This window comes from Neovison vison, chromosome 7, assembly GCF_020171115.1.
Source record: "Neovison vison isolate M4711 chromosome 7, ASM_NN_V1, whole genome shotgun sequence".
In the NCBI taxonomy this organism is placed as follows: domain Eukaryota; kingdom Metazoa; phylum Chordata; class Mammalia; order Carnivora; family Mustelidae; genus Neogale; species Neogale vison.
This window is the reverse complement of record NC_058097.1, coordinates 178940731-178968135: the sequence shown is the minus strand read 5'-3', so window position 1 is coordinate 178968135 and position 27405 is coordinate 178940731. Positions and strand designations below refer to the sequence as shown.

General features: G+C 45.0%; 1 long non-coding RNA gene and 1 other non-coding gene across 2 annotated transcripts in view; both read right to left on the bottom strand.

Moving 5' to 3' along the window:
• Positions 1-11852: 11852 nt before the first annotated feature.
• LOC122914660 lies at positions 11853-12043 on the bottom strand. The gene has a single exon (XR_006385811.1). It is a non-coding gene; the product is annotated as a U2 spliceosomal RNA (small nuclear RNA).
• Positions 12044-22690: 10647 nt separating this feature from the next.
• The window catches only part of LOC122914302, a 30179-nt gene continuing 25464 nt past the window's right edge, over positions 22691-27405 (bottom strand). Inside the window, exons 2-3 of the long non-coding RNA XR_006385776.1 lie at positions 27170-27396; positions 22691-22761 (exon numbers count right to left, since the gene is read on the bottom strand). This is a non-coding gene — a long non-coding RNA (uncharacterized LOC122914302). The remainder of the gene's footprint in view (positions 22762-27169; positions 27397-27405) is intronic.

Below are 27405 nucleotides of genomic sequence, written 5' to 3'. Positions count from 1 at the left end.
ATTTCCCTCCTTTTACGGAAGAGAGTGTCAGGGCTCATGGAGGTGGTCATTTGTTCTGGGTTAGACAGCCAGGAAGACCAGGAACAGAAACTCAAGTCTAGGTTTTTTCTGAGCCCAGACCTGTCCAGAACTCAAAGGCATACAGCTTCCCACGTGTGGCCGGGTGGCCTCGTGCACCGTGGGTCTAGGCTGGGGGCCATCCAGGAAGGGCAGGACAGACGTAATCAGGGTAGGGCCTCTATTGTCTGGCTTCACTTCAAACAAAGATGACAGCGGGGCAACTGGAGCCCCGACTTCCCTTCTCTGAAGACCAAAGCAAGGCCAAAAATAGGAGAGACAGGAAGCATTTGATCCAGCATGTCACGTGGATACAAACATCCTGGCAACTTTGCCCTCTGGGAGCGGCCAAGAGCAGCTGCTAGTCACACTGCCCAGCCAGACCCCCTCAGGGTGACATGGGTCCGGGTGTGCTGGCCTGTCTCTAGGGTTCTGAGAACATCAGGCAGCAGGGCATATGGGGTGCTTTCGTGTGGCCAAAAGAATGCATCTTGTAGACCTCCCAACGCAGGAGGCTACAGTACTGGCTCTGAAATCCATCCCTGGCTTTACTCCAAGGCCACACTTCCCACTGGCTGCTCCCAGCGGACAGAGAACAGCACAGGTGCTAAGGCAGACTGCCCCAGGGAGACACGGTACTCCTCTGACAGCCATCTCCCAGCAAGCCCCGATGGCCTCGCCAAACGTTCCTCAGATTTAGGTCTGGTCTGAGATGTTTCCACGAAAGCGTCCTCCCCACACCTCTTGATTCAGAGTCAGACTAGCATCCTGGTCAGAGGGCTCCCTCAGCGCTTCTCAGCTTCCTCCACATTTTCTCTCACCGGCGTTTTTCCTCATAACATCCTACCTAGCATGTTCAATCGTTCTTGGCATTTGCTTCTTGGAGGACCTGGAATAACTCAGAGATCATCTAGTAATGGCCTCATTTTGTAGTTGAGAAAACCGAAGCTCAGAGAGGCAAGTGGATTTTTCTGAGGCCACACAGCAAACTCAAGTAGAGCAGGAAATGGGTCTCCTTGACCTTGGGTATATTTAGAATGTGAGAGCAGAAGAGCGATGATACCTGTGTAGTAATTTCTTCAAAAGAAAGCCCCTCATAGGCTCACTCACTCCCTCCAGCCTGAGAGCCCGAGACGGAAAGATAGTGGCTGGCTTATTCGCCCATTTGTCCCAGACACTCCAGTCTCCAAAGCTTGGACCTTTGACTCTACGGCCTGCCTGATACACTAAATGTGAGAGCGTCATTCAAAGGAGAGGGGTCGTTATTGCTTTTGTAATTGGGGCAGGGAGCCTAGATAGATAGATGCTCCCCCAGCAAATGTGTGTGCAGAGAGCAGACCCGAAGGCCACTAGAGGAGTGGAGATCTTTCCAGCCAGAGAAAAGGGAGCATCAGCATTTGCTCAGGGCCCTCTCCCTGTAGGGGCCAACGCTGACCTGTCAGTTAAGAGGTTTCCTACTAATTTCTTCCGCACCTGGCCCGGAGCTGGCGCTGCTTCATGGCTTCCATCTTGCTAATTGCCACCGTCTCCCCAGTGACACTGAGCTCAGTTCCTGATAAGGTGCGTCCTTAATAGTCTCCCATTTCCCTGCTGACACCGGAAAATAGGCCTGACTTGGCGGTATATTACCGCACTGAGCAAGGCTGAGCTGTCACGCCCAGCCTCACAGTCTGAACCATTAGCGGGCCTGCAATCAATACCAGGCAACCCTCGTTTCTCTGAAAGCATTCATTTGGCACATTTGCTGTTTCTCAGACAGTTCCTTTCTCTAACGTCCCACGGTCCACGGCCCTGGCATCTGAGCCTCTCCTCCTTCCGCGGAGTGCTGAGCAGAACTGGCAAGTTCCAGACAGCATCAGCTTGTTGGCTTTGGAACAAAGGAATGGGAAGACGGTACCAGGTCGCAGTGAACGACGGTTTGCATTGTGGATCATGGGTTGCAAGCCGCGGTAATCAGCGGTGTACGTGTAAGCGGAGTAGGACCTCGTGGGAAGTTAAACCGAAGGACTCAGCGGTGAGGCTACATGAGCAGCAGGGACGCATCCGAAAGTTCAAGTTTAAGGGAGAGAATGTCGGTGGAGTCAAGTCGGAGGCATAAGGTTTTGGCCGAAGGAGGATGGGGCAACTGGCTGGTCCGTCCCTCCCAAAAGAGAGGGATGACACCAGAAGAGGGTAAGGGAAATTCACCAGGGGAACAGACATCTGAGGGTCGTAGGCCCAGAGGATATGCTCATGGCTTGGGAATGGTAGAAAGCTCCGTCTGGCCTTCAGATCTCTCCATGAGGCCAGTGAAAAGCACCTGGCGCCAGACACATGTTCAGTCAGTGATAGCTAGGACCATTAGCGCCTGAATTATTACTTTCCAGCATCATTTTAAACTCTAGGCAAAGTTAAAGCTCCTGGTACAATGCTAGAAGCATGACCTAATTATTATCTTGCAATACATGAAGAATCCTGTTAAGTTCTGTGACCAGCTCTTTTTAAAGGATTGTTGCTAAGTTTAACAGGCAATGGGAAAAAAAAAAATAGGAGATTTTTGAAGACCTGGGTGCACTATAAAGGAATTACAGCTTCTGGAAAGGTCTACAGAACAAACAGTTTTGTGGATCCTGCTTCTCAACAGATATTGTTCAACAGAACAAAATTTCATCCATATGGGCTACCTTAAACCTCTGCCATCATTCAGACTGTGTACTGTCAAGGCTTGTTAACTTGCCTGGATCCCCTTCTAGATTGCCAGCTCCTTGAAAAAGGCCAGCAGGGGTGGCCCTAGGGGCCCAGCATAGGGCATGGCACACAGTATGAAGTAGAAAATATTGAATGAAAGGAGGGAGGGACAATGGGCTGATGACCCTTCAAGGTCACTGGTTGGCTAACTACAAAGAGTTACAGCCACAGAACCTGAATGCCTTCGCAGAACCAGAATAGTCTCCAGGAGCTGATCTCATCAAAGGTTGTTATCTGAAGCCTTATAATGCTTATTGGATGGATGAGAGAGAGAATGGAAGGACTCACAGGGAAAGTCCAGATTCCTAAGTGCGGCCTGGAGGAGAGGAAACGGAAGGCAGAGGGCGGGGGTGTCGATAGGAAATTCCTGTGGGGACCCTGGGGCAGGTCCATTGCCAGGAAGTTCATTTAGTTTTGACCCGGAAACTGCTGACCAGAGATCCCCCCTGACTCCAGTGCCCACAAGCTGGAGGGAGGAGGCCAACTCAAGGCTACACATTCTACCAGAAGAGAAAATGAGCGAGAAAACACGGGGCATGTCAAAGGGAGTTTTTGATTGAAGGCCATGTGCAGGCCAAGGGTATAAATGCTGTGGGAGTTCAGACATGTAGTGGACCGTTGTGGCCAGAAGTGGTCAGAGATGGCTCTGAGGACAAGAAGGGAGGTTCAGGTTAGTCTCGCATGATGGGAGAGATTTGGGCACCAGGAGAAAAGGGAGCTCAGGCAGGGAACAGAGACTGAACAAAGCAAAGACGTAGGAAAGTACAGTGTGGGCTTTGGAAGAAAGGCGGGCCTGGCAAACTCAGGAAAATAACTAATCAGAGAAAGGGTGAGACGGGAAAGCTGGAACTAAGGCACGGAGAACTCTTAATATTAAGCTAAATGATCATTTTGGATCCATGTTTATGTTTTATAAATCCTAGCTATGAATGAATAAATGTGAGGTGAACAGAACATGAGCAGGAAGACAAGCAAAGGCTCTTCCGCTGCTCAGGTACTCACTGTCTAACCCAGGGGCAGCGAAAGGCTTTCCGCAGTGAGCCTCCCAGGTGAGGTGCGCCCCCCTCGAGATGCCTCAGGGCTGGGGAGATTGAGAACCCCCGCAGGGGAGGTGGCCGGGCTAAGACTAACTGTGCGGAGGCATCTGGGACAATATCTACAGCCAAGGGAAGGTCTCCAAAGATCTCTTTCCTGTCAGCCAACAGAGGCATTCGGCCAAGTGGGTTAACCTGGCAAGCTGAGTAAAATAGCCTATCTTCCCAGGGCGAAATTTTGGGGATGTTGGGAAGTTTCCCTGCCTGCCTCCCACCCCGCCAAGGGTTCGCCCCCTTCCTTAACTCAGTGCCTGAAATTTCATAATCAAAGCATCCTCTCTCAGCAAGAAGCTGCGATGGCTTCTGAAGCTGTTGTCAGTCCATCACACCTTCGTGTAAGTGAGGGATCTAAAATGTGGGTTTTGACACGGAGGCTGGAGAGAAAGGAAAATGGGACCTGCGTGCTTGACGTGGAAGATCGTCAGAGACTCAGACAGAAAGTGCTGGAAAGAGAACATCCTGACAAACTTTGCCCCGGGGCAATTTCGCTGAGTTCTAGCAAGGCACCCTGACACCAGCCAGGCTGTCCAGTTCTGAACAAAAACGTTTCGTCCGCTCAGTGGGATGACGGCATCAGCCCGGATGATTTAAAGGACGGCAGCAGGCAGCCGAGTGTGTAGTCGCTGGCGTCTCTAACACGTGGGGGAGCTTGGCTAATCTTAACCTTAGCAGGTTTCAGAACCTCGCCAGCAGCTGCCTGCTACAGAGGGTGAGTGATGCTGTTCTCAAGATCCCGAGGAGGCCCAGGGAGTTCAGGAGGATGGAAGTGTTCATTCTTATTATAAAATCCCCCGAGAACAGCAGGCTGCTTAAAGGATCAATGTGTGGGCCATTTTTCTTTGGAGGAGCTTTGCCTTACGGTCTCCTGCTGCATATTTCCCGGTCATAATAGTTTGGAGAAAAATATTGCTAAATGGCTGCATAAACAATTTTAATTGGCCTGGGCTCCCAAAATGTGCTATTTTTGTTCTGCTGCCAAGCTTGCTTTTTTACTGGCTAATTATGCCCAGCGTTTAACTTTCGGCAAAAAAACAGGAAATAGGGCATTCATTACTCGAGTGACAACTTTTCAACAAGCCTACATTTCAACATCCATTGTGTAACTTCCTCTCCCTGGCTTACAGTTAGTTGTTCCTCCAGGCCCTTGGAAACAAACAGCTCCTTTCAGTGGGGTTGGGAAGGGCTTTGTTCAGGCTAAAAGCTTGACTATCTCGAGGCAGGCAGAGGGAGGGGCTCCCGTACCCGCTGGGTGGGTCTCCCACCTTTCTGCTCCTCAAAGAAATTCCCTGGCTGGGCTTTCTGTTAGGCTGAGTTCCTGCAGGATTGGGCTCTTCCATCAGGGGCCAGACTCTGCCTGTTGTTTATGGATCACTCCTAGTGTCCTGGGGATTCGGGCCACTCTCAGAGGGACACTCTCCTGTTCCCTGGGGAATCCCAAAGACAGCCAATCTCAGTTCGATAGACAGTAACTCCTAGAAAGTGTTCTAAAGCCATGTCTTATTGTAGAAGGCATGTTAAAATGATTTGAAAAAAAAAAAAAAGATTTAGTTATTTACTTATTTGAGAGAGAGAAAGAGAGAGCAGGCTGGATGAGGGGGAGAGAGAGAGAGAGAATCCACAGGCAGACTCCCCGCTGAGCATGGAGTCCGACGTGGGGCTCAATCCCAGGACCCTGAGATCCTGACCCAAGCAGAAATCGAGCTGGCCATTCAACAAACTGAGCCACCCAGGTACCCCCTAAATTTATTTTATTTAAAAAATGTCCATTGCAAAAGTATATTACATACGAAGAAAGTACACAAATTATTGTGTACTGCTCACTACGTTACCATCAAGTACATAGCATGGGACTAGCAAGCTGATCAGGAATAGATTATTACCAGCCCCTGGGACACCCCTCTCGTGCTCTTCCCCAACCACAGCCCCCTTCATCCTTCCCAAAGTTGACCACTAGCCTGACTTCTAAGACTACCATTTTCGGTGTTTAAACTTTACATAAATGGAACTACTTTTACATGCATACAGCAGCACGGCCACAGGGCTATATTTTTATATTTGGGTCCTTTTGTTCTGCTTGACTATGTTGCATGTACCTTATTCATTTTCATGACTCTGTAGGAATGAGTATAGGACAAGCAGTCAATTTTACCATAAATGGACATTTGGGTTGTCCGTCAGGCTATGATGGGAAATGCTGCTGTTCCTGTGTGTGTCTTTCAGTATATATGCCCACACATTTCTGTTGAGAGTCAGTTGGGAGTAACGGCCGGGTTACATAGTGGGTGTGCACATTTGATTTTTATAGCAGCAGCCAAACCGATTTCAAAGTGACTATGTATGTAGGCTGCCACCACACCCCTTCCTCGGCACCACTTGGAAATGTCAGTATTTTTTATTGTAGCCAGGGCCAAATGAGTAGTGGTTTCTCAGGATGATTTTGATTTGCTTGTTCTTGACAATCGATGAAGTTGAGCACTTTGTCCTATGTTTATTCGTGATTAGAATTAGGATAAGATGGAGACTGAAGCACTCTATGATTGAAATCTGGAAAATGATATTTTCACGGAAGAAGAGGCTGCCCAGATTTCCAGCTCCTGAATCAGTAAGGATCCAAAAAGAATGATCAGATCCCCACAGTGGACCTGCAATTGCTCTAGTGATGTGGGGGAGCCAGAAACAGCTGATCACCCCACACACCATTAGTGCTTCTCTAAGCAATACCTCCTCCCATCTGCCTCTGTCATTAGGTATCTTACACGGTACTTTTTAATGGCTGCATTGCAGTTCGCTATATAAAGGTATAAGTCATTTGGTCAGTCTCCCGTGTTTTCTGGTTTTTGCTCTTATCAGCAATAATGCACTAAAAATCCTTGGGACTAAATCTCTGGACACATCTTTAATTATTTGCTAACACCAGCACACTTTAAAACTAGTATATTGAAGGCAAATTGGAGAGCACATAGGGACATATAATGAGTGAATGAATGAATGAGTATGAGCACTGATCCTTCATATTTTTTTTTCCCTTCCGTGAATCTGCCCACCACCTTGAACAGGACCCAGTGGCTTTCCTGAGGGTGAGCTGAATGGAGTGATAGCAACAATGGTGTCAGGGTAGATCTGTGCGGTCTACCTCCTGCTTTGGCTCCTTATGGTGAAATTAATAATTATTATTATTACTTACCAAACATGTATTTTATGGCAAACTCTGTGTTAAGCATTTCATAGTGGATGTTCCCACTTAATTTTTGTAACCTTATGATCTGGATGGTTATTATTGTGCCCATTCTTTAGGTGGGGGTTCCAAGGCTTAGAAAAGCTAAGTATTGCCCAAGCCCATTTAGAAAATGGTAGTGTAGCAATTGGAATCCAGCTCTCTGACTCTACACTCCTAGTTCTCAATCATTATGGCACTAATTCTCAACCCGTGTGCTTTGGCATTCCAGTGTTCTGCAAACTTGTCTTATGTTAGCATGTTGCTAAATTTTGCAAATAAAATTATGTCATGGGGCACCTGGGTGGCTCAATGGGTTAAGCCTCTGCCTTCAGTTCTGGTCATGATCCCAGGGTCCTGGGATCGAGCTCCGCATCGGACTCTGCTTAGCAGGGAGCCTGCTTCCTCCTCTCTCTCGGCCTCTCTGCCTACTTGTGATCTCTGCCTGTCAAATAAATAAATAAAATCTTAAAAAAAATAAAATTATGTCATAGAGTAAATCGATTTCAGAGATGGCTCTAATTCTTCCTAATGCATGCCTTTTGCAGTTTACCTTTGCATCTCCCCCTGCTGAGAAGTGAAGCTATTTCTCCACCCCTCAGGCACGAGCTGATCTTGTGACTTGCCTTGGCCCATGGAATGGGGTAGAAGTGATGGTGTGCTTGTCTCAAACCTAGGCCTCAAGAGACATTGCTTACTTTTGCTCTACCTCTCGCTCCTTTGTCACCATGGGAACAAGCCTGTGCCAGCTTGATGGGGAATGAGATGTGGGAAACAAAGTCTGGGCAAAGCTCCAGATGTGAGAGAGTGCAGCCCAGCCAAGATCAGCCAAGCCTCCTAAGCCAACCTACTGTTGAGTGTAGATGTGTGAATGATCCCTCTAAGCCCAGTGAAACCACCCAGCTGACCCAGAGGCTTGTGAGCAGAATGTTGATTGCTATACGTCACTGAAGTTTTCTGGTTATTTGTTGTATAGCATGATAGTGATGATAGATAATACATACTATCGTGATTGTATCTAATGGACAGAATATTAACTATATGGTCATGAAGATGGAGAGACTCCAATATAACTTGTCCTCAGCACAGCAAAATATCAAGCTGTCACCTAAGAAAAGTGTCTATTCACTGAAACATGTAGAGAACCATGCTCCGGGAGTATATAGAAGAAGATGGTCAAGACAGTATCCAACTTCATTCCAACGGCAGCCTTGAACTGCTGGACCACTTAGGAATAGAGTGATACCACCAACCTCTGCTGAGTACAATTTAAAGTTGCATTTTGATGACAAGTTACATGTCATATTATTCATACATTGGTTGCACTAGTTGAGTTGGGTTTCCATCCCTTGCAACCAAAAGAGTTCAGGTTCCAGGGAGGGGGGAATTTGAAGAATTACAATTCCTCCCCTCCCGTCTGATGCTCATGGTCCTGAGGACTGTGGCTCAGAAAGCAAGCTGGAACCACTTAAGCACATTCAAAGAGCAGTCTGGTTGTTCCCTGTGTCAGCTTCCTCATCTTACCAAGAGGGCCTCCTCCCAGAGATGCCCGGGTATAGACCAAAGAAGATGATGTTTCTCTGTAACAAATCACCTTTGCCAAACCCCATCCCTGCCCCAAGGCTACCAGCATGGTGTCTCTTCAGACTGATGACTGGAATTTCGTGGAGCCGCCTCTGAACACCAGCTGAACAATGTTCCATACTCCTGGCCTTTCTCTTAGTCCTTTACAGACTTCTGTTTCAGTTATACAGGTTGTGTACCAAACTTAATGATATAATACAATCACCACTTTTTTTCTTCAGTGGGTATGTTCCACAGGTCAGGAATTTAGAGATGGCGTGGTGGGTTGGCTCCCGGATACCTGGGTCTTCAACTAGGAGGACTTGAATGGCAGGGGCTGGAACCATCTGGAAGCTTCTTCTTTCACATATGGCTAGTGCCTGGGCTGGGGACTGTTGACAGCAACATGCAGCCTGTCCACAGTACAGTGGCTTCATGGCAGTCAGTTCTTTTGTGTGGTAGGTCAGTGCTCCAAGAATGAGAAGCTGCATGGCCTTTCGTGGCTTATCCTCAGGACTCATCTGTACCTTCCCATCTCTCATGCTCTGTTGGTTGGGACAGTCACAAGTCTGCTCAGATTCAAGGGGAGGGTGGGTAGGTTTCATTTCTTGATGGGACAATTGTCAAAGAATTTATAGCCATGTTGGAAAACTGCCATCCCTTATATTGATCTATCCACTGTGTCAGTGACTAAGAGCCTTTATTTTGTGTAAGAATCTTTTGGTTACAAGGAAGAAAGATAATTCAAGCTAGCTTAGGAAAAAAAAAAAAGACATGGGTAATTTACTATAAGGATGCAATGGTATCTCACGAAACACCCAAGGATGTCACTATATTACTGTTGTGTGCTCAGGGCCAGTAGGTGCTAAGGCGTTAATCAGGCAAACTCATCCCTGTTGATGTATCTCCATTCCTGGGCAGTGATGCCCTAGTCCAGAAGGAAGGAACTGGGGTCCCCGGGGAATGTCACTAATGGGAGGGAAGGAGCCCTGTGGCAGGCCTGTCACACGCAACAGAGAAGAGTCTAAAGTAAGGGAGTGGTCGTGTCTCCCCAGATGGGAGTTGGAACACTGAGCATCTAGGGAGGACCCCTTCTATCCCTAAACACAGGGTTATTTATTCTAAAAGGTCATCTTCGATCTCTCTCCCATCTCTAACCCTCAGGCTGACTCGCTGTCTCCAGCCTGGCAGATCCAGCCATTCATGGATTCCACAAATGTTTATCGAGTCTCTTCGATGTGCCTAGCACTGGGACAGTGAACAAGACATTCAGGAGCCTGAGAAAATGCAGAAATGTTCTGACCTAGGACAGAGGAGTTTTGATTCTGCCAGTCACTCTTGAAATAACTCTGGACATGTACTCTGTCTTCCATGGGCCTCAGTTTCCCTATCAGTCAAATTGGGGCCATGACCTTGAAGACCACTGACGTCCTTTCAGAACCCCCAGAAGAAAGATGATTCTGGCACAGCAGGCACTCCTAAAATTTCAGTCCTCAACCTCAAGTTTATTTTCTGTCTTTTGCCTTTACTGCTGGCTGGCTTACTCCTGCTGTAATTTATTTAACTGAGCCATGCTGAGCAGTTTGGAACTGAGTTTGCATGAATCACTGTCCATAAAATCAAGTTAAGTGGATTTCATTCCACACAGCGCACCTGTGTATATACTCAGGGAGAAGAAGCTGGATTTTCTTGGCTCTTCCAGACCACTGTTCGAATTGCTTCTTTACAGATATAGCGTTCGCCCTGTATTTATAGTCCATTGTTATAACAGCCTCCTTCAGAGACCTGGAAGCAAAGTGTTGGATGCAATTTTTCCTTCAGATCATTTTATATAGCTGTCCTGTTTTTCTAGCTAGCTAGAAAAGCTGACATTGATTTCTCCTATTTTATCAGAGTTGGCAAATAACAGATTCAACTTCTTTGGGTCATTCAACAAATATTTATTGAGTGTTACATGAAGTTACATTGAGCTAGATATGGGGGTGAAGGTTCAGGGGGAGGGTCATGCTGCTCAAGGACCCTAAGAACTATGTGAAGTGTTAGGTAACATCAATGTGGGGGGGATGTTGCCAGGCAGAAAAAGGGAAATTTGATGTCTTGGTTGGAAGAAGAAACCTACAAAGGTGAGTGACCTGGGAAGGATCATGGAGTTTGGGGAGGATATTGAGCTTATGAGAGGGATTCCTGTTTGGACCCCTCCTTATAGTCACCCCCTCCCCCATCCCCATTTGACATAACCAGCACGGAACAGCATTTCCGTTCGCCATATTGGAAAAGGATGTGATGGGGGCGTGGGGCGTGGGGTGGAGAAGAGGTTTGAGCAGAGATGAGCATTTGTGGGAAGAAATGCCCAAAGGGTCTGCTCTGGTGCTTGTGAAAATACTTTTTTGGAGCCAGTCTGAGGGATTATAAAGGGATTTATTTCATTTTGTAACACAGCCAAAAGCACAGGCAGACTGTGACTAAAATGGCGGTGTGAGGGACTGGCTATTTGGATCTTTGTTCTTATTTTCTATCTTGATAGAAAATGTACAATTTTTACCCTGCCATCGAATAAACATTGCACAATTTTCCTGGCCAATTTCAAAAATGCTAGTCCATCTACCCTCTGGGACTCAGAGACATATTGAGATGCTGGGGACAGGCATGCTGGGACCTCCCTTGTGCCCGACACTATGCTTGTGGCCACACCATCCTTTTGAGCGAATGGAATTGCTTAAAAAGACTAGAAGCTTTTGCTGCACCTCTATCTGTATCCAGGCCACAAGCAAAATTTGCTTTGCTTAATGGGTTCTGTTTGTTTTGCTGTATTGGGATAAGACGTGCCCACGTTTTCCCAGCAGTTACTCGGGGAGCTTGAATGCCCAGATGGTGCTTGAGGCTGGGTGATCTCTGCCAAGAGACCCTGGACAGCGCCACTTCAGCCCTGGAGGAGTAACGCAATGGTCCATTGAGCTATCCGAGCAAAACATAATGCTATATACACAATTTAAAATTTTCTAGTAGCCACATAATAATGTAAAAAAAAGCAGATGAGATTAATTTTAATAATATATATGTTATCCAATATATCTAAAATATGATCATTTTGTCATAGACTTAATATGAAAATGATTAATGAGATATTTACATTTTTTTTTTTTTTTTTTTTTTTTTTTACCACTTGAAACACCTCTTTATTTTCACCATTTTCATGGGGAAGGTGCACCGTTCCTGGATGTACTGCAATACCAGGTCGATGCGTAGAGTGGACGGAGCAAGCTCCTATTCCATCTCCCTGCTCCAAAAATCCATTTAATATATTGTCCTCGGATAGAGGACGTATCAGATATTAAACTGATAAGAACAGATACTACACTTGATCTTAGCCAAAAGGCCGAGAAGCGATGAAGACTTCCAAGTCTGGTATGTATTTTATACTACAGCACATCTCAATTCACACCATCCACATTTCAAGTGTTCAATAGCTACATGTAGCTAGTGACTACCATTTTGGACAGCATAGGTCTAGAATTTTTTTTTTTTTAAAGATTTTATTTATTTATTTGACAGAGAGAAATCACAAGTAGACGGAGAGGCAGGCAGAGAGAGAGAGAGGGAAGCAGGCTCCCTGCTGAGCAGAGAGCCCGATGCGGGACTCGATCCCAGGACACTGAGATCATGACCTGAGCCGAAGGCAGTGGCCCAACCCACTGAGCCACCCAGGCGCCCTAGGTCTAGAATTCTTTTCTGGTCCTTCTGAAGACCCCTTGAAGCCCTGGAGGATCTTTTCTTTCAACCTTTGTAAGCCATGAAGAGCCCAATCCTTTGGCTTTGAGTAGGGATAGGTCCCTACTTAATCCTCCAACTGCATAATTATTTCCATTACTCCCAGAGATAGTCTAGCAAATTCAAGGACCTTCCATTCTAGTACCTATCACCCCCCACTCCTGTTTATGCTATACTCATACTTTGTGTTTCATGCTCTGGCCTTTTCTGTACTTAATCCCTCTGAAACTTACCTTTCCTTGGTGCTTTTTTCCCTCAAAGCCCCCCTTAGGACTCAGGGGATAATGGTAAAAGGGCTATCAGCATTCTTCTTGGGTCCTAGCACGCACCAAGCCACCTCAAAATTACAGATAACACATGGCCATGGGGCAGGACAGCAAGAGCATTGGAACTGGAAAGCGTTTAGAGAGCTCCTACTCTGGTGTTTTAACTGAGGTACAGTTTGCAAAACATAAAATCAACCATTTCCACTGTATGATTCAGAGACATTTAGTACATTCACAACGTTACATAACCATCACTTTCGTCTAGTACTAAGACATTTTCATCACTCCAGAGGAAGTCCTAGCCCCATTGAGCTGTCAGTCCCCAGCCCCCTCCCCCTTCCTCTAGATCCTGGCAACCACTACTTTCTGCTTTCTGTTTTATGAATTTGCGTGTTCTGGATATTCCATGTGAATGATCATGCAAGATGTATCAGCCTCAGGCTTCTTTGACTTAGCATCACGCTTTTGAGGTTCATTCATGCTCTTGCCTGTGTCATGACTTCTTTTTATTGATGAATACTATTCTGCTGCATGTGTGTACCACATTCAGCACATCCTTGCTAACCCTTGTTATTTTCCAACATTTGTTTTGTCTTGTTTTTTTTTTTTTTTTTAAATACAGCCCCCTTGTGGGTATGAAGTGATATCTCATTGTGCTTTGTTAAAAAAAAAAGTCTTTAAATTAATAAACTTAAATGTTTTAATTTAAGTTTTAATTTTTCAAAGGCATTTTCGGTTCACAGCAAAATTGACGGGGAGGTCCAGAGTGTCACTCTCTACCTCCTATCCCCACACACGTACAACCTTCCCTGCTCTGATGTCCTCCACCGCACTGGTGCATTCTAACAGTTGACAACCCTACCCCAATGTGCCATTATCCCTCACAGCCCAGAGTTCCCATTAACGCTCACTCTTCATGTTGTATATTCTCTGGGTTTTGACGAAGGTACAATGATATGTGTTCCACCATTGTAGTACCATACTGAGGAGCTTCATTGCCCTAAAAATCCTCCGTGCTCCGTCTTGTTGTGGTTTCGATTTGTGTTTTCCGAGTGACTCATGAAATTCAACCTCAGTCTGGTGGTGGTTCTGCAGCGCCTTGAGAAGCCCCCCAAGGGATCACCATGGTAAGGAAGAGATGAAGACCCAATAGGTAGCAACAGTACTCAGGGCTCCCACTCCCCGCTCTGCCACAATCACTCTGCTCATGTCTATTGGGTATGCTTGACTTACTCAATATGCCATTTGAGGAGGGGGTTTTGAGGCTCCCATAAATTTTGCAGTCATTTACCTGGTCTTACAAGATACTTAGCTAGTGTCTTGATTGGTAACTTCCAAAACCAGTAGCAGAGCCCTATTTTTCTGACTCCTGGTCGCATTCTCTTTCGGTGTTCTCGCCCTATCATTAATAACCACAACAACAGTCACAACCACATAATAAATGTTTACCATGTGGCAGGCGCTATGGTGACACTGTTGCATAACTCGCTCAGAAAAACTCCAGAAGGTTCATCCCATTGTGAGGCACATAGGACACTTAGAATGGATGTCTTCACCATGGCCTGCCCGACTCCTCTGTAACCTCTTACCTGCCCCTTTTCCACTCTAGAACTCTGCTCCAGCCACACCATGTTCTTGCTGTTCTGGGAGAAGACCGCCATATGCCAGTCTCAAGGCTTCTCATCATTCTACTCTCCTGAGCTAAATGATAAGCTCTTACAGCAGCTTAAATAAAAGAGCAATGACTTTATCAACCAAAGGAAGTCTGGAAGTAAGCAGACCTCCGACATGGGGGTCATCAAAGATCCAGGCTGCTTTTTTCCTGCTCTGTCATCTTAGAGTGTATCTTCCATTTGAATGGTTCAAGATGGCGCTGGACCACTAAAAGTCTACCTGTGTTCCAGGCAGTAAGAAGGAGAAAGGCGAGGAGGACAAAAATGGAATACTTCCCAGCTGAGTCAATTTCCTCCCAGCAGACTTCCCAGAGACCTGATGAAATGCCTACTTAGATCTCACTTGGCCTCAGTTAATGTCAAGAGAAGATGGGAGATGAAATTTTTCTAGCTTATCTATTGTCACACCAAATAAATCGGGGTTCTATCCTAAAGAAGGAGGGGAGTATGGATACTTGGAGACCCCTAGAGTCTACCACAGATATCCACTGGAAGAACTTTTTAATAATAAAACTTTGGAAATAATATAAATCTGAAAACATGATTGACTCAGCCAATTAACAGATTCATCAATATCATGCGTGCTTAAATATTACATTTTAGAAGAATTTTTAATGGCATGATAAAATGTTTATGATGCTGAGTAAAAAAGAGATGACTGCTTTTATAAGAAAACAATTAAGATATTCTATAAAAATCATAAAAGAGAGGGACAGCTGGGTGGCTCAGTCAGGTGTCCAACTCTTGATTTTGGCTCAGGTCATGACCTCAGAGCTGTGAGATCGAGCCCCTGTGTTGGGCTCTGCACTGGGTGTGGAGTCTGCTTAAGATTCTCTCTTTCTCCTTCTCCACCCTGAGCTCTCCCTCTCTTTCTTAAAAAAAAGGGGGAACCATAAAAGAGGAACAGCTACTTGATATTATAAAAGAATTATGGCACTCTGGTTGTCTTTAAAAAAAGAGTCCTTATCCTTTGGTGATGTATTTATGGATGAAATGTTATGTTATGATGTCTAGAATTTGCTGTACAGTGGAGGAGAAACAATGTTGGGGTGGGGGTATGTAGATAAAACAAGAATGGCCATACGTAGGTAATTGCTGAAGCTGTGAATAGAAAATGGAGGTTTGTGATCCTATTTTCTTTTCATTTTATGCATGTTTGAAACTTTCCATTATAAATTTTTTTTAAAGGATGAAGTACAAGTCATTTAACCTCTGTCTCATTTCTCGAATGGACTAATAATAATAATTAGTTCATAGGGTGGAGTGGAGATTAAATGATATGATAGATTTTGTAAAAACACTTTGAGATGAATAAAGGCAGTCGGAAATGCCAGTTCCTCCCAGCAGGTTGGAGCTAGCATAAAGCCAAGTTAAAAACAAAAGCCAGGTTCTCTGACTCTGCTTCTTAGAGTCTTTCACTCTCAACTTCACCTTCCCTGCTAACTCCCACCCCTAGCCCCACCCCTACCCCCACCCTTGCCAGGGGTGGCAAGGAGGTTCTGGGACAGCTAGGTGCAATTCATAGCCAATGGCAAGGCAGGTTCCATGCTCGGATCTCCCAGGCCTTAAATGCCAGCTCTAGAAGTACCTATGTTCTTGGTCTATGCATGAGGCCCATAGACCACTATGCACAGATGTCACCCATTCGACTGCCACAGGCTGGGTCACATAGCACTCCACCAGCTGGCTGTGTGGCCTTGTGCAAATGACTTGCCCTCCCAGGGCCTCACTCTCCCTCTGTCCAAGGAAGGGACTAAACACGTGGTTTCCAAGGGTACTGTGCCCTCGATGTTTTCAGAAGATAAATGTTAAGGGACCCTTGGGTAGCTAGTTGTTAAGTGTCTGCCTTGGGCTCAGGTCATGATCCCAGAGGGATCGAGCCCAGCATCGGGCTCCCTGCTCTGCAGGAAGCCTGCTTCTCCTTCTCCCACTCTCCCTGCTTGTGTTCCCTTTCTTGCTGTATGTCTCTCTGTCGAATAAATAAATAAAATTAAAAAAAAAAGAAATATGAATACTTGAATAAAAGGTAAATGTTAATGTAATAACAACAGCCAGCATTTGTTGAGTGCCTACTATGAACAAGGTATAATGCTAAGCACCTTATAAGCTTTAATTCATGTAATTCTTACAACCTTTTGAAGGCAGGATCTATTATCATCTCCTTACTGCAAAAGAACAGGTAGGCTCAGAGAGGGTAAATCCACGGTCACAGAGCCGGTAGGTAGCAGAGCTGGGTTTTGAACTCAGGCAGAATGGCCCCAGAGTTTAGTCCACAGGAGAAAGGAGCCGCCTGAGCGTCACCGAGTGCAGCTCTGTTAAGAAGGCAGCATTGGTCCTACAGCTGCCACATTAAATTCTGGAGTCCCTGACAAAGCCATGGGTCTGTGAAACTCAGGAAAGAAGACCCCAGTGCTTCTCCCAAGGAATGAGGAGCGGTTCTGGGCACCCATTGTGGAGATGAGAACAGGCTGTCAATGTCCCACTTAGGGTAAGGGGGCGCTGGAATGATGGTCAGTTGGCATGGATCCGTTTGGTCTTCGGGGTGTTTCCTGCTGCGACGGTTTGGATTAGCCCATTTCCACAGTGTGCTGGTTGTCAAATACTTGGTATCAGCCTATAAGAGAGAACTGTCCTGTTTGTAAGCATTTAGAAGTTGGACGATCTTCTCAGAGGAGTCTGGGGCCATTCTCAGAAAATGAGGGGCAGCTCTCTGGCTTGGGTAGATAACCAGGACACACACTGGATGGCCCTTCCAAGTCCTGCCCAGGCCCCAAATTCTCATCAACATGACTAGACTGGCCACCCTTGTTTGGAGAAAACGAGAAGTCAAAACCACTAAGATAAGAAAACACAAAGTTCTATGGTGGAAACATGTCTTTGCCAGCCCAGCTTTCCCAGTTCCCTTCTTCAGATTCCCTACCTTGGCACTGGTTTGAAGAACTAGCTCTCCTCTCCACTTCCTTTCCTAGTGGGACTGTCCATCATGGCACCTCATCCCCCCAAACCAAGGGAGGTCCCTGTGGCCCAGTCCAGCTTCTTGGATGCTCTCTCAGAATATAAATCCTGGAGCAAAACGCAGGCGCATCCCCAAATAACACCTTCAAGAGAGCAGGCTCCGGTTTCTAATATTTCTGAGACCCAGCAATTTAGCCTTTTTTGTCAATTACACCTCCTCGCCTGACAGTACTTTATTTCCTGAAGTTATCCAGAGTCTGCTTCTCTGGCCTGTACGAAAAACGACAACAATAACAAAACAAAAACAAAACTCTTTCTCACATTGGGTTCATTATCAGATGTCAGTGCGCTTTTTCTCAGAAGCTTTTAATCCTAAATGATAGACCCTTCCTTCCTGGTCCAAACACCCCCAACCCTAAGTCCTTTCTCTTCTATTTTCTTCCAAAGCATCCTGGGCCAGAGTGGAAAAGAGCTCTTGTCAATGTGCTAAGCTTTACCTTGAGGGATGAGTGAGGACACCCTTTAAATTACCTATAAAACCCTTTGATTCACTCAGCAGAGGTTGCCATGGGCAATTTGCTAAGCTTATTGATTATTTTCTGTTTAAATTAAAGTTTGATGTCCTGGAACAGGCTGGGCAGTGCATGGAGTTAATGGAAAAGGTTGAGATCCAGGGGAGAGACACTCACTGGGGAAATGGAGGGTATTCAAGGGGAAAACAGGGAGTCTATGAAGAGGAGATTGTCTGCGCCAAGTTGTAGTAAATATGATGGCGATAAAAAAGAGAATGGAATTCTTTTATGGAGACCGAGCTTGCTGGACATTTAAAGCCTCAGGAAGACAGTGGAAAAAAATGTATCCATTCCATGGATATTTGTTGCGTGCCTGTTATGCACCAGGCATCGTGCTGGGCACGGGGGTGGGGGTGGGGATAGCATAGAAAGGACAACACTTGCCTCTATGCTTTACATCGGTGGTTCTCAAAGTATGTTCCCTGACACAGCAACATCCCCATTTGCTTGCAAGGGTGTTAGCCATGCAGATTCTCAAGTCCCACCCTATACCTACTGAGTCAGAAATACCAGAAGTGGAATCCCGCCCCTTCTAGATGGATCTGATGCACGCCCCAGTCTGAAAACTGCTGCTCTAGGAGTGAGCCTTGGGTCTGGTTCTGCCAGCCAGGAGCTCAGTTTGCGTTGGGTGTTATTATGGCCAACCTCCGCTGAGTGCTTATCATTGCCTGATACTGTGTGAAGCATGACATGTGGGTTGCGTCATTTCAGCCTCCCAACAACCCGGTTAGTGACAGATGACACAGAGGCACACTGAAAGTAAGGGCAGGTAGGCAGAATTCAGATGTCAGAGCCTAACCGCGCTGCTCTATGGGGTCCCGAAACCAAACTCCCACGAGGACTGTGATGCATTCTGCCCTGGGCAAAGCCAATCTGCGGACAGAGACGGAACCATGGCTTCCCCCAGATGAGGGATATTGTGCAGCTGGGTTTCAGATGCTTGAGGGAGGAAAAGAAGGGTGGGATGGGCTAGGAAGGGGCAGAGGGCTGGCTGGACTTCAAGGAGAGGCCAGGCCCACAGACCCACAGGCACAGTTGCTCCTCATCTTAAGGGAGGCTAATGTAATGATCAGGGAGGGGGAGATCTTGTCAGTTCAATCAGAAAGGGATTTTGTGTCATGATGCCTAAATTCAAGCCCTTTCATTCTTCTACTTATCGTCTGTATTTGTTTCCTATTGCTGCTGTAACAAAATCTGTATTGGTTTCTTATTTCTGCTGTAACAAATTACCACAGACTTAGTGACTTAAAACACCACGAATATATTCTCTGACAGTTCTAGAGACGTCTACAGTCAAAGTGTTGGCAAGGTCATATTGCTTCTGGTGACTTAACGGCAGGGTCCATTTTCTTCCCTTTTCCAGCTTCTGGATGCTGCTTGCAGTCCTTGGCGTACAGCCCCTTCCTCTGTCTTCAAAGTCAGCAACCCAACATCTTCTCAGCCATCTGACCTCTGCGATTCTCACATCTTCCTCTGATTCTTAGCCTCCTGTCTCCCTCTTATAAGAAACTTTGTGATTATATTGGGTCCAACTAGATAATCCAGAATAACTTCCTCATCTCTATATCTTAACTTAATCCATCAGCAAAGTCATTTTGCCCTGTAAGGAAACATATTCACAGGATATACATATCCTGGGAGTGGGGGCTGGGATTTTTCTGTCTACCATACTTCATGACATTAGGAAAGTCACTTTTCTTTCTGGATTGTCTAGTTCTCCCCAAAAATGAGGATTATAATAATTTGTGGTCCTAATCTTTCAGAGCTGTGAGTGATTGAAATGACAGACATGTTCATTGCAATCACATTTGTAAATATTACTATTGCCTCAGTTTCTTCATCTGACAAATGGGGATGAGTGATGTTTCTTGTTCATTCAGTTAAGAGTATGTACTGCTTACTTAACCTGAGCTGTGTTGTGTTCACATTGCTTTGGAAAGGACTTGTCACAGCATCTACAACAAAAAGATGCTCAGGAAAATGTAGTTGCAATAATAGTGTGAGTTAGTTAGGTTTTAGAGCCTTAAATATGTGTCAGCGACAGAGAGAGATGAGGTCAATTCCCTTGAGGAACCAACCATCTGATGACTCATATCATGGCGCAATGTTTGGAAGAGAAGCAATCAGCTCAGGTCCCAAGATGCTCCGGTGATCGGGAACTTAGGAGTATGTCCACCGAGCTAGCTGATGGCTGGAATGATCCTCTGTTCCTGCCCTGTGGGAAGGGACAGCGTTGAGGCTGCCTGTGCCCACTGGCGGCCATTACAGCCGCTCCTCTGGACCTGCATTTGTTGGTGATCAGGGGAACAAAAAGCAGCAGCCGGGTCCACCAGAAGAGAGACATTAAAGTTGATTAAGTGAGTGGGCCAATTAGCGTCTGGCTTCATGCAGTGTGGAGTTAATTAGCCTCTACAAAACAACAACAGCTGCTTTAATGGTTGGGCAAGAGGCCCAGCAGAGAGGAGCCCTGGGAAGAGAAGTGATAGGGCTAGTGCTTAATACCTTGGCCGCAGTGGGTCCTGCCCCACTAAAAATGTAGAACAAAGCCCTGGGCAAACTTCTCTGCATGCTTCCAGACAGGGCACAGGGTGGAGAACCAGACCCTTCTAGTGTCCTCCCCCTAGGGAGAGGCCAACCTCAGACCTCAGCTCCTTTTTTTTTTTTTTTTTTAATTGGATTTAAAGAGAACCATGTAGTTGTTTTTTTTTTTAATTTATTTATTTGACAGATCACAAGTGGGCAGAGAGGCAGGCAGAGACAGAGAGAGGGGGAAGCAGGCTCCCCGCTGAGTAGAGAGCCTGACGCAGGGCCTGATCCTAGAACGCTGGGATCATGATCTGAGCTGAAGGCAGAGGCTTTAACCCACTGAGCCACCCAGGTGCCCCCCTGAATTCCTTTTTAATATACAACTTAGTTTGCAGTCTTACTAAAATCATGACCCTACACATTTCATCTTGATCCTGAACTTCATAATGCACATAGTTTGCTCACGTTGATATTTTTTCCTTATCACTAAAGTTAATATATATTATGGGGGTAACATTTGGAAAGTATATAAAAATGCTGAGGAAGGGGCACCTGGGTGGCTCAGTCAGTTAACTGGCAGACTCTTTTTTTTTTTTAAAGATTATTTATTTACTTATTTATCTGAAAGACAGAGATCACAGGTAGGCAGAGAGGCAGACAGAGAGAAGAGGAAGCAGGCTCCCTGCTGAGCAGAGAGCCCGATGCAGGACTCGATCCCAGGACTCTGGGATCATGACCTGAGCCGAAGGCAGAGGCTTAACCCACTGAGCCACGCAGGCACCCCTACTGACAGACTATTGATTTCGGCTCAGGTCATAACCTCAGGGTCATGAGATCCAGTCCCATGTCAGGCTCTGCACTCAGCAAGGACTCTGCCTGAGACTCTCTCTCCCTCTGCCCCTCCCTCCACTCACGTTCCCTCTCTCTCTCAAATAAATAAATCTTTTAAAAATATATAAATAAAAATACAAAGGAAAAAACAGTCCCTCCACCTTGAAATAAATTCATTCATTAACTATTTCTTTTGTGCTTGCTAAATGCTGTTCAAGTTGTTCAGACTAATTATGCATCCATTTTGTTCTTTCTCTATGCAAATATATATGCTGTTTTACACATCAGACTTACCTTGTATAATCTTGATAACCTACTGTTTTTAACAATACACCATGAATATTTTCCTTATCTCACTAAAATATTTTTTTAAACTACTCAGTCTCTATGGTTCCACTAACTAAACTATATTTTGGTTGTCCATTTATTTATGCCTTTTGCTTCATCTTCCAACAAAGTTCTTGAGGGCAGAGACTATATATACATATATATATGTATATATACATATATATATATATATTTTTTTTTTAAACCACTATATCTCAATGCTTAGAACAGAGGCAAGTATGTGGTTGGCACACATTTAAAATGTGGTGAATGAGTAAGCAAATGAGTGAACAAATTGAACCAATCCCTTCTTAGGGCCACTGAGGTTGCTTCTACTTCTTCACCATCATAAAAAATGCTGTTGAGGGCACATATTGTATGGAGCATTGGGTGTGGTGTATAAACAATGAATTCTTGAACACTGAAAAAAAAATTAAATAAAAATTTTTAAAAATGCTGTTATATCAGTTAAGATTACTTTCAAATACAAATGACATAAAATCTCCCAAAGTAATGGCTTAAGCAAGATTTAAAAGTTTCTCTTTTGCAAGAGTCCAGGAAGGTACAGTGCTTTGCTTCCCATTGGCCTGGACTCCATTTCCAAAGTGACCTCACTGTTCGAAATGGCTGCTAAGTCTCTAGCTATACTCCAGTCAAAAACAAGGAAAGGAAGGGAAAAGAAGGATGCATACCCCTTTTTAAGGACCCTTCATGGAAATTCCATATACTCCTTCTGCTTCCTTCCTAATTAGTCATAATTTCCTCATGTGACTTTATGTAGTTGCAAGGGAGTCTGGGAAATGTAGTCTTAATTTTGCCCCTAATATTCAGGGATACTGTTAATGAGGAAGGAAGGGGAGAAAATTAGGGACCACTAGCTGGATGGCTCTTGAACTTATGGATTGAATCCAGTCTCTCAAGCTAGCCCTTCACTAAGGTGACCCTTAGTGTTTTCTATCTGGGGGTTGGGTCAAGTCAATGTGGCTTCTTGGATTCAAGTCAATGTGGCCTGGGACCAGTGCACTGGAAGGTTTCAGAGACTTCACTTCCGTGCTATAAACTTCATCTTGCCAGTTGACATAGTCATCGCCAAAGATTGACTCAATAAAGATGCCCCATTTCCCGGAGGATGTTTTTCCAATTAGTGCACAGAGGAAGTTCCAGCTGTGAGGACAGGAGTCCGGGTTCCTGAAATGCAATGATTATTAGTAACAATCAATCAAACAGCCTCATAGGACAACAGAGAGAAAGCCAGCTTTCAGGGATGCTATGTGGGACAAGGATGACGGGCTGCCTGTAACAAGAGGCGATGTGCCTCAACCACAACGTGGCCAAGCCCCTGAGACAGTGAGGGACTTTGTAACAAGGTTTTACTGCCTGCAGTAAAAATCCTGCCAAAACGCATTCAGGAACGTGTGGGGAGACGTGTATTCATTATTATGCCCCTAGCAGCTATCACAGGAAACCATCTGGGCTCCGTTGGCCTATAAATTTGCAGCTTGCAGTTGGGTGGGCTACAGGGAATCGGCCAAGCGGGAAGTCAAGGTGTGAAGTGGATCTGGCAAGTTCCACACACAGAGCTAGCTCAGAAATTCACCACTCCTGACACTTAACCTTTCTTTTTATTTATTTATTTTTTATCATGAAATGCATCACACCTACAGAAAAGTACACAAAACATAAATGCACACTTTAACAAATTATAAAGTGAGTTCCTACTCAGCAATTACCCAGGTCAAGAAATAGGACACTGCCGGCCCCTCAGAAGCCTCTCAAGGGTCTATTCCTAAACATGCTGCCTTCTTCCGTACCCTCCCCAAAGATCATGATCCTGACTTTAATGAATATAACTTCTTTGCCTCATTTGACTGTTTTGTCACTTAGGGATTCACCCCCAGATGGTACAATTTACTTTGCCTGTTTTTGAACTTCGCATTGTTGTACAGAATCATAGAGTCCATATTCTTTTGTGTCCGCATTCTGTGTTCCGTGTTATCATGTTAGACTTTATTCATCTTGCACAAGGCTCTAGTTGTCTACATTCATTCCTGAATAGCTTCTGAACACTTGGGTTCTTCTCAGGTTGAGGTTACTACAGAAAATGCCACTCTGAGCATTCTCGTAAGTAAATCCTTGAGCACACACATATGTGTCTCCTCAGCCGTGATTCTCAAACTTCAGCGTGCATGAAAATGAGCTTGTTAAAATGCAGATTCCTGGTCCTCCTCCCTGAAGATTTGGATTCAGCAAGTCTAGGGGGGTGCCCATGCATTTTCATTTTCAACAAATTTTGGGGCATCAATGAGGCTGCCGATTCCTGGACCGCCCCTTGAGTAGCACTGGAGAGCTGGAGTTGGCCAGCTGTAGCCTACAAACAAACTTGGCCCACCACCTTCTTTCGTATGGGCTGTGAGCTAAGAATGAGTTGACATTTTTAAATGGTTGGAAAAAATTCAAAGAAGAATAATATTTCATGACACATGAAAGTCATGTGAAATTCTGCTTTCAGCGTCCATCAGTAAAGTTTTATTGGCACACAGCCTTGCCAATTTCTTTGTGTACTGTATGTGGTTGCTTCTATGCTTAGTAGAGTTGAACGGATTCAGTAGAAACCGATTTACTTGTTGGTCTTTTACAGTATAATGTTAAGTGTATTTTCAAGTGTTTATTGGCTATTTGGTTTTCTGGTCTAGGAAATGCTTGTTCAATATTTTACCCTTTTGGGTTACCTGTCCTTTTCTCTACAGATTCTGGATACAATTCTTTTGTCGTTGATATGTGTTGCAAATACCTTCTCTCATTCTGGGGCTTGCCTTTTCATCTTATGATTGTGTATATGTGGGGTTTTTTTTAAGATATTATTTATTTATTTGACAGAGATCACAAGTAGGCAGAGAGAGTGGGGAAGCAGGCTTCCTGCTGAGCAGAGTGCCTGATGCAGGGCTTGATCCCAGGACCCTTAGATCATGACCTGAGCCGAAGGCAGAGGCTTAACCCACTGAGCCACCCAGGCACCCCATGATTGTGTTTTTAAATGAACAGAAGTTTTCATTTCAAGGTAGTTCTAACTTACCAAATATTTTTGTACGTTGTTTAAGAAACATTTCCCCACCTTGAAATCATGAAAATGGTGTCCTTTATTTTTTCAAAGTTTTATTATTTTACTATTCACATTTAGGTTTTAGTTTACTTGAAATTGACTTTTTGTGCAGAGTGTGGGGTAGGGATCTAATTTCATTTTTATGAATACTTAATTTTCCCAACACCATTTAGTGAAGGGCACTTTCCGCACTGTTGCGTGAGGAAACTTTTGTCATAGAGCAAATATTTATGTGTAAGTGTGGGTCTGTTTATGGGCTCTTGGTCTTATTTTTCTGGTCTATTTGTCCGTCCTTGTACTAATACCACATACACTTAATTACTGTGGCTTTATAAGTGTTCTCTTCTTTGGCAATGTTTCAGCTATTTTTATCTCTAGAAGTTATTTTCCCCTTAATTTGTTCACAAAAAACATGAAGCTGACGGACAGCGAGAAGTCAGAGACTGGTAGCAGGGTGGATTAGTACAACCTCTTCGGAAAGCAGTTTGGTAATACTCTGCTTATAGACCCTTTCTCTACCTATACCTCCCCCCAAAGGGCACATACTTTAACCCCTAATTCCATTTCTGTAAATCTAGCCTAAAGAACTATCCAAAACCAAAATTCAAAACAGGGGGAAAGTTTTTGAGTCAACAAACAGACTCAGTGTCAGAGCTACATGTTGGAGGTACAATGAAGAAGAAACCTACCTTCCAGAAACTTCGAGTCTTTTTTTTTTTTTTTTGGCCCACAGCTATTATAGCTGGAAAATAGGATAAAGGATTCAAGTCTCCTTCAGGGAGACAGCCATATAAATAGAGCATTTTTTTTTAAAAGATTTTATTTGTTTATTTGACAGAGAGAAATCACAAGTAGATGGAGAGGCAGGCAGAGAGAGAGAGGAGGAAGCAGGCTCCCTGCTGAGCAGAGAGCCCGATGCGGGACTTGATCCCAGGACCCTGAGATCATGACCTGAGCCGAAAGCAGCGGCTAACCCACTGAGCCACCCAGGAGCCCTAAATAGAGCATTTTGATCCAGTGTGGTAAATGTTCAGAGAGAGGTATGTACAAACACTAAATGCACAGAAATGTTCATGCCAGCATTATTTATAATAGTGGGAAATTGAAAACAACTTAAATATCAGCCAGTGGAGGGACAAAGAAGTAAATTGTGGCATATCTGTATGATGGACTATTTTAGAGTTATCAAAATAAAGACTGTGAATGGAATAAATGATTGGAGTATAACAGTAAGCGATAAAGAACAAGACACCGCAAAGAAGAACCCTCCTGTCTGTGGAGAAAACAGTAAATGCATTGAAAAAAAAAAATACTGGAAGGACTATACCATCATGATAATAGTAGTTATGAATACGGGTGATTTTTTTCTTCTATTTCCCAAGCCTTTGGTAATGTGGTTATAGAAATTTAGAGGGAAAATGTAACTGAAACAGTCCCTACTCCTCACAGATTCCTTTCAGGACCTGCCCATTTCAATCAATGTGCTAAAAGCTTTACATGTGGGAACTTATTTAGTCCCCAGAGCCCTAAAGGGATAGGTGTTTTTGGGTTATCATCTCCTCATGAAGGGAGGAGAAGGAGACAGAGAAGTGAAGAAACTTCGCCAGGTCACAAGGTGAGACACACAGTTGACACATGGACGTGAATCTGCCACAGTCTGTGGCCCTCGCCACGGCACCAGCCCACTTTCACTTGCTTCAGAACATGGCAACTTAGTTATTTATTTTTTAAAGATTGTATGTATTTATCTGAGAGAGAAAGAGAGAGGGAGAGGGTGAGAGAGAATCGTGAAGCAGACTTGGTGCTGACTGTGGAGCCCAACGTGGAACTCGATCTCATGACCCTGAGATCATGACCTGAACGAAATCAAGAGTCCGACACTCAACCGACTGAGCCACTCAGGTGCCCCCGGAGCCGTGGCATCATTCAGAGGGAACCAGACCACAATGGCGAAAGAGTGGCTCTGCTTAGAAGAGAGAAGGTTATGAGCCTCAGGACCCCTCCAGCCCAGCGATTCTGATTCTCAGCCCCGTGTCACTTTAACTAGCTGGGAGATCTTAGCTAGTGACCCAAACCTGCTGAGCCCCGGCTTATCCTTCTGATAAATGCAATCAGCAGAACTCATCTCTTGGGCTGTTGCATTGATTAATGAGATAATATATATCCCATGTCCTACAAAAGGGAGGCACTTGTTAATTTATTTCCATCCACCCAAGGACACAGGAAACTTTAAAAAAGACAGACCCCAGCCTTTTCCTGTCGCTTGGCCTCTGGTTATTGTCCTGGGTGTAATGGAGTGGAAAACTCTATACATGGCTCCCTCTGACAGTGAATTTCTAATCTCAGAAAACTTAATGGTTTTTGTCAACCTGATTGTCCAGTGAGAGCGGATTAGGGGAATGACTTCCTTGTCACTGGAAAGTTGACTTGCTTCACAGCGTTTTTCCTGGTGCCGGTGGGAGGCGTGATCGATACTACACAGACCTAAATACTTACCTGTGGTCTGGGGACTGAGGACAAAGGTTGGACGTTCCATTTAAGTGCCTTAGCCATTTCCAAGTAGACCTGGGCGTGATGTGCATTAAGTGGTTTAGGCTGGTGACCCAGAGCTCTGCAGTGTGATGGGGCAGACCGGCAATCGAGCGGCTGCTTTCTCCTGACCAGTAAAGCAGAGGCCCCTCTGGCTCCTGCTGGATTTGTCTTCTCAGCTCCAGGTTTCCCATCTGGACAAA